We start from the raw sequence: 7300 nt of genomic DNA on the forward strand, positions 1-7300 counted from the left end.
CAGATGGCGAGGGTGGCCCCACAGCGAGCAGACGCTGGCTTCCTGGAGCTGTTTGGCCGCCCGGCCCTGGCCACTGCTCCTGGCTCTGTTGGGATGGGACGGTCACTTTGACCTGCGAGCCCAGCTGAGAGAGCCTCATGGCCCAGGGGTGGCCTGGTGGACACGTGGGGCACAGAGCTGGGGGAGGAGCTGGGGGAGCAGGCTGTGCCCAAGGCCAGCGGTGTTAGAGCCAGCCTTTCCCAGGAGGTGACATCAAAGGCCTCCCTAGGGCAGCTGCACCTAAAAGGTCCCCTTCCTCCCTTCCCCTCCCAGGCAGGGGCGAGTGAGCGTGTGGACTCAGAAGGCAAGGCCCCCACGAATCCCGCCCCCGATTCGTCCTTATCAGTGCCGTGTCCGCCCTTCTCTTTGAAATGATGCCCAGAAGGTGGACGTGTCTCATCCCAAGGCTCCCCAGATGTCCCTGGATTTCCCTGGATTTTTAACAGGGGAAACGTCAACGTTGCTGCCCTGGGGAGGGGAGGGGGTGTCACCATCCATCTGCATTTGAGAACCAGGGGCAAGGGGGACTTGGGGGGCAGACTGCAGGTCAGTCCAGAGTGGGGGTGCTGATGGGGGAGGGAAGTAGGGGCTGGACTGGGGGGGCTGGTGGTGACAGACACAGGGCTCCACGCCAGGGCCCACAAGACATTTGGGATCCCATAAAAATGTTTTAATTTCCTTTAACATCAGAAGAAGGAAAAAATGTTTTAGGTCAAGGAAATATTTTGATACGTAATGGGACTATGTTCTCCTTTATACCAACGCGGCCGTCAAATGTCATTGTTAATGTTCTTCTGGAGGAGGCGGCTCATGTTCTTATGGAGACACCTTAGGGAGGCAGGTGTCTCGGGCTCCCAGACGCCATCTTGCTCCCTAGATGGTTAAGGGGGTCGATTCTCGAAACAGGGACAGGGTGGCATTGTCCTTCCCTCTCGCTTTCGTGGGGAGATAAATTAGTCTTCGCAGAGGTCAGATGGGCCCCGAGCGGCTCCCTCCCAAGCTGGTACCTGACCACCGGTTCCCCTGCTCTCCCGACTGTCCCGAGGCTGGCCTTTGGGGTGGCCAGCCTGTCTGGACTCCATAAAGCCAAAGGACATTGTCCGGGGCCCACCGGGGCCCAGTCTCGGCCCTGCCAGCCGGGTGTCACCACAGGCCACCCTCCGCCTTCAGCTGTGTCTCCTTCGTTCCGGGCTCCTCGGTTTGACGTGATGGCCTCGTCTCCAGAGGAAAAATTCTAGGGGGAAATGAGCATGTGGTTTTCCGGCTGGGGCTGGGGGGCGGCTTCTGGTGGGAACAGGATCAGCCCTTCCCACCCGCCTCGCCAGAGGCGCCGGGCGCTCCGCGTGTCGGAGGGGGGCCGTAGCAACTGCACCCCAGTTTATCCAATTACCTGTTACTGCCGAGGACAGAGGCGGAAAATGCCAGCTCTTCCAGCCAGAAACACTGGAGCAGCGTTTTGAACAGCAGCGGAAAAAAAAAAAAAAAGAATCTTGTAATTTTATTCATAATTTTACGTAAAGTGACTATTGCAAAGGAGCGATGGGCGAAACTGGAATTCAGTCAGGCTCTGAGACACGGAGAGTAAATAATATTTTCACAGGACAGCTGGGGTGGAAAAGTCTACCAAGACCCACCTATTGAAATACACATTATCCCTGAGACAGATTTGATGCGAAAACGCCATTTTCCATGGATCGGCGATGTTCTTAGTCATTTTCTGCTGACTGGTTAGATTGATAGGAGCCCTTTCGAAGCGTCGTTCTCAGCTGTCTGTTTTAAACATTGGGTTTCGTGCCTGCGAAAGGCGCCTGACTGACGGAGGGCTGTCACCCGTCTCCGCCCACGGCGGGACCCCAGCATTTCCTGAGGCGGCTCTCGGGGAGCGGCGTGTAGGAGACCTTCAGGGAGCCACCCCAGGAGCCTCCCGACCCTTCTCCGAATGGGCCCCAGCCCTTCCGGTTCCCAGCTGCGTCACCTCTAATAAGCTGAACCTCGGTGTCCTCGTCTGGAAAAGAGGTGTCACTGTCCTGGGGCCACCATAGCAGATGACCACCCAGGGTGGTTAAACCGCAGAGATTTCTCACCGGGAGCCGGAAGTCCAAGGTCACGGTCTCGGCAGGTGGTTTCTTCCCGAGAGCCGCGAGGGAGGGTCCGCTGCCCTGGCTTCCGGTGGCTCCAGTAGCCCCTGGACTTGTAGGTGGCCAGTCTCCTTCCACTGTGTTCGCTTCGCCCTCCCTCCGTGCACGTTGCTCTGTGTCCAAGCTCCTCTTTTTGTCACATCGCGTTAGGGCCCAACCTAACGACCTCACTTCAGTTTCCCTATTTTTCAACAAGGTCACAGGTACCGTGGGCTGGGACTTCCACACCTTTTGGGGGGACGTGCTTCAACCGATAACAAGAATGAGTACAGGTGGCCTTTCCTGCGGAAACAGAGGAGGAGAGTGGTCTGTGAGTCCAGGGTGGCTCCCAGGGGACATTGGAAGTGGGCACGGCAGTCGGGCGGGAGGACGTCTCGTTGGGCAGGAACAGCGTGGACCGTCGTTCAGCCCTCCCCGGAGCTATTCTTCGTCCATCCTGGTGGGGCCCGGAGACAGAGCAGATAGCCACGTGCCTGCCCTCGGGGGCACTGTGGACTTTGAGAGTGACAGACAGGAAAAAGCTTGAGAGCTGCTGGCAGTCGGGGTATTTGCTTCCTGGGGCAGCCGCGACAGGGCACCGCCGACCGGTGACTGACAGCAGAGACTTGTTGCCTCCCAGCCTGGAGGCCGGAGGCCGAGATCAGGTGTCGGCAGGGCTGGTTCCTTCTGAGGCCGAGGGCCATCTGCTCCCTGCCTCTCCCGGCTGTGGGCTTCGCTGGCATCTTCGTCATGCCTCGGCCCATAGCTGCATCACCTGATCTCCGCCTCCGTCTTCGTGTGGCCTTCTCCTGTGCGTCACCTCTCTTCTTCCCCCGAGGACGTGCGTCATTGCTTTCGGGCCCCCTCACAGACTCCGAGATGATCTCATCTCGAGCTCTTAATTACCTCCGCAAAGGCCCTTTCCCCAAGCGAGGTCACAGTCACAGTTCCTGGCATGCTTTGGGGGCTGCATTCAACACTATGTCCAGGATCTGTGGGGTCGCGGAATGGCCGCCAACCTAGACTGGAGGTGGGGAGCGTTCTGGAAGTCTTCCTAGATAGACGTGCCTGCAGCGAGGCCCTGGGAGGAAGGGATGCCCCCGGTGAGACCAGGGACGTGCGAGGGACACGAGCTGAAGGCGGAGCAGAGGGGAGCAGGACACAGGGCGAGGCTGCAGGTGCGAAGGGGGCGGGCCCGCTCAGGTGGGCAGCTGTCCGTCACAGCTGATTGGAGCATCGCGTCTGTGCATTCGTGTGCGCACTCGTCCGTTCATTCACTCGTCTGTTCCCGAACCCGGCCAGGTGCTGTAGCAGGTGTGGGGATGGAGACCCGCCACCTCCAGACGGTGTGCATGGGAGTCAGTGTGTGCGGGACATCGAAGCCTCACCACTCAGTCGTCCTTCCTGTCACTGCTCGGTTGCACACAGGCTCGCAGAGGAGAAGTGACTGCGGCCCCGCCACGATCTGGAATTGGAACTGTGAGACGTCCTGTGCAAAGCCGGACGCAAGGCCTAATGGGGTCCTTGCTGGGTCACGGCGAGCTCACAGGTGGGCTCTGGGGGAGCGGTGCTGCACAGCGCCCCCCCACCGGCAGCCCCCAGCTGCAGCCCAGCTCCTGTGGGCACCACCAAGACCAAGGAAAGCCCATGAGTGTAGCGTGTCCAGTGCCGGACCAGTGAATATGCCGGCCACTGGCCAGCACTGGGGTCCATGAGGCCCGGGTGTCCATCGGGAGGGGAGGCCGCTTCAGGCCAGTTCATTGGGCATCCCCAGAGGCCCAAGCGTGGGCTGGGGGCTCGGTGCAGCGGAAGCACGCCTTGCCGCCATCTGCCCCATGCCGTCGTACGAGGCTGGGGTGCACTGTGCAGACCTTCCGTCCCCCGGAGGCCTGAGGCTGCATCCCAGGGTCACACTGCTGACCTTGAGGCCCAACCCCGCCACGTCTGAGCTGTATGAGTTGGGGCAAGTAACTTCCCTCGGTGTGCCTCAGTGTCCTTGCCTGCAAAATGGGGACAAAATGGGTCCCGGGGACCACGGCTGTCGGGAGCATTGATGGATAATGTCCGTAGGGTGCGTAGTGCAGGTCCAGGACGGACTGAAGCACTGTTGTTTTAATGGATAGTGATGGGGAAGAGGACATTTTCATGGCTCAGGCAGGCAGGTGACGCAGGTCGCTCCTGCCACATTCTATGGGTTCTGTGGGCAGAAGTTAGCCTCAAAGCCACACCTGTCTCACTGGGGGGGCCGGGCTGGCTGTGTGAAGGGCATGGGGCTTTGGAGGATGCAAACATCCTCCCAGTGTGGACAGCTCAGGGGCCAGGGGACTGCCCCCTACGACCCTCCTTTGGGGACATTGTACCTCATTGACGTACCAGAGAAAAAGGGTTATGGCTTCAAGTGGGCAGGGGTCACAGGTTCAAGGCCATGGCTCATGTGACTTGTTCTGGTCCCCATGTGCTGGGGACACCTGGGCGGGGCCCTCCCGTCATGCGGGGGAGCCGCCACCACTGCTGTTCTGTGACGGGCTGAGGTCTCTGTCCACAGGGCTGGCTTGACAGTGGGCTTGAGCATGGCCGAGGCCCAGCACGTATCTGGGGCCCATGTGGATGGGTATGTTCCGAGGTCCCCAGAGGTGAGAGGGAGGCGGGTGGGGGGCTTGCACAGTCTCAAACCATTTTTTTTGCATCTGGTTGATAGGTCTTCGGGTCTCTCTCTTTTTATTATAACATTTGACTTTAAAATCATAAAAATCATGGAAGCCCAGGCGTCCCGCACCCAGCTTCCCCTAGGGATGCTACTTGACATGGCCGCAGGGTGCTGGCAGAGCCAGGGGACCATAGACAGGGGTCTGAGGACAAGCCCTTTTCATGGAGAATGCGTCATTTGTGTTCAAGCTGCCCTGGCCGCGTCAGCCACCACCCTCCTGCCCATTCCTCCTGTAAGGAGAGGTACAAGTGCCACCACCCCAGACCCCCGTCCTCACCCACGCCACCAAAACGCGGTCCCACAGTTGCCTTCCAGTCTCGGCGAAAGCTTCCGAAGCGAAGGCCTTTTGTAGGGTCGCATCGTGGCTTCTGTTTTCGTAGAGAGCAGCACACGTCTCCCCTTCCCACACCCCCGCCCACACCCCCACCCCGCTCCTGGTCGCAGCCCCTCCCTCCCACCGCCGCCACGTGCAGAGACAGGGAGTGGGGAGTGGCACAGTCACCACCAGCGAGAAGGAGCCGGGTCGACCTCGGGACTTGCAGGGTGGCCCCTGGCTTCTGTTCCCGCAGCTGGGTCCCCCTGCCCTGGGTCCCCAGCAGCCAAGACGGACTGGCTGGATAAGCCCCAGCTTTGTGGGATGATGGGGGTCCTCTTTGGAGCCGGGATGACTGGGGGCACGTGGCACGGCATCACGCAGGGCAGCCAGGCCTGTGTCTCTCCAGCCAGCAGCCTCGGCCCGCCTCTCAGCCTGGTGTCAGGGAGGGAAGGGGCGGTCAGCTGTCAGCCTCCTCCGTGTCAGGCGGGTGTTATCGCACATCGTCCTCTTGGCCTTGTGGGGACACGTGGCCATTATCCTCTAGTGTTGCAGACAAAGAGGTGACACTGGAGTGAGGAGGGAAGCCACATGGAAGCGAGGGCGCACCCACGGGCCGGCTCCAAAGCCGAGCGCTTCCCTGGAACGGGCCTCTTCCTGGTGCCGGGCGTCCGGGAGGAGCAGGAGGTCAGGAGATGAGGCCCATCCCCAAAGGTGTGACGCTCGAGCTCACACCTGCCTGCTGTGGGAACAGTGGGTATAATCAAATACCAGCCACCTAGTCTGGAGTCACCCTGGAAGGCTGCCTGGAGGAGGCGTGTATGTCGGCCTAGTGAGAAGGATCACCATCCGGGTGGGTGGAGGGGAGGGAAGAGGACAGGCGGGCAGGTGCGCCTGCGAAATGGCAGCTTCACACTTACTGACTTATTCAGTCACAGACTTCTTACAGAGTCCACAGCGTCACGTCACGGTAGCATCTCACCTACAGTTACCCACGATGTTTCGTACACGTATCACTAAGCAAGGACCGCCCGAACCCCGGGATACACACGCCAGCTCCAGCCCCACCCCAACCCGGAAACTAGCGGTTACCCTAACCCATCACACCCAGACCTGACACCCCACCCTAACCCTAACCTAGACCTTACACCCCACCCTAACCCTAACCCTAACCCATCACACCCAGACCTTACACCCCACCCTAACCCTAACCCAAACCTTACACCGCTCCCTAACCCTAACCCATCACACCCAAACCTTAAACCCAATCCTAACCCTAATCTAAACCTGGCCCTAACCCTAACCCTAATGTAACCCTCCCAATCCTAACCCTAACCCATCACACCCAAACCTTAAACCCCACCCTAACCCTAACCCATCACACCCAAACCTTAAACCCCACCCTAACCCTAATGTAACCCTGACCCTAACCCTAACCCTAATGTAACCCTGACCCTAACCCTAACCCTGAGTTAGGGCAGGCCCACTGTGGACACATGGCGCTCATTTCCCCATCTTTTCTTCAGCTCTGGAAGGCCACGTCATTGTCCCCATGTCACACAGGACACTGAGGCTCCGAGAGGTTAAGTGCAGGAAGGCCCAGCTCACGCGCCGCAGAGCCAGGATTCAGACACGATTCCTCAGGCTCGGGGACCACAGTGACTTCCTCGTGAAGCCCCGTAGGTTCTGGGGCCTGGAGCAGGGGCAGCACAGGGGGAGGGTCTGGCAGGCAGGGGTCCCAGGCTCGCCGGTCTGTGGCAGGCGGGGGTCCCAGGCTCACTGGTCTGTGGAGCAGCCCGTAGATACCTTGTGCTGACAACAGCTCTGAAAAGTGCTTTCTTGGCCCACTTGGGGTTGAGGTCCCCCGGGAGGCTCCTGGGGCATGTGGCCTGAGCCCACAGCCCTGGAGGTCTGCAGGGTGGCGGCGGACTCACCGAGGCTGGTCCCTGGACGTTCCCTTGGCCTTCTCTTGGGGGTCTTTGGTGGAGACAAACTGGGTTCCTCTCTCTGGTGATTAAACCCAGAATCGATTTCTCTCTTTGTAGAGGGTGCATCTCAGGTGAATGTGCCCAGGGCCACGCCCAGCCGCCTTCATCAGGGAGTGTGGTGTGGTCCTGCCAGCCG

At 59.9% G+C, this 7300-nt stretch overlaps 1 protein-coding gene and 2 long non-coding RNA genes across 4 annotated transcripts in view; 1 reads left to right on the forward strand and 2 right to left on the reverse strand.

Annotated features, from left to right (window-relative positions):
* The window catches only part of SORCS2 (sortilin related VPS10 domain containing receptor 2), a 377827-nt gene that overhangs the window by 171274 nt on the left and 199253 nt on the right, over positions 1–7300 (forward strand). The window lies entirely within an intron of this gene.
* LOC107196196 lies at positions 784–5260 on the reverse strand. Of its 2 annotated transcripts, XR_003048455.1 has the most exons (4): positions 2124–5260; positions 1674–1834; positions 1430–1482; positions 784–1273 (listed from the first exon to the last, which is right to left on the reverse strand). It is a non-coding gene; the product is annotated as an uncharacterized LOC107196196 (long non-coding RNA). The 2 variants fall into 2 exon arrangements; XR_001517561.2 differs by having other exon boundaries at positions 1674–5260.
* Positions 6613–7300, reverse strand: part of LOC112485470 — a 1656-nt gene continuing 968 nt past the window's right edge. Inside the window, exon 3 of the long non-coding RNA XR_003048456.1 lies at positions 6613–7183. This is a non-coding gene — a long non-coding RNA (uncharacterized LOC112485470). The remainder of the gene's footprint in view (positions 7184–7300) is intronic.

The sequence above is a fragment of the Pteropus alecto genome, unplaced genomic scaffold (assembly GCF_000325575.1).
Source record: "Pteropus alecto unplaced genomic scaffold, ASM32557v1 scaffold5, whole genome shotgun sequence".
In the NCBI taxonomy this organism is placed as follows: Eukaryota; Metazoa; Chordata; class Mammalia; order Chiroptera; family Pteropodidae; genus Pteropus; species Pteropus alecto.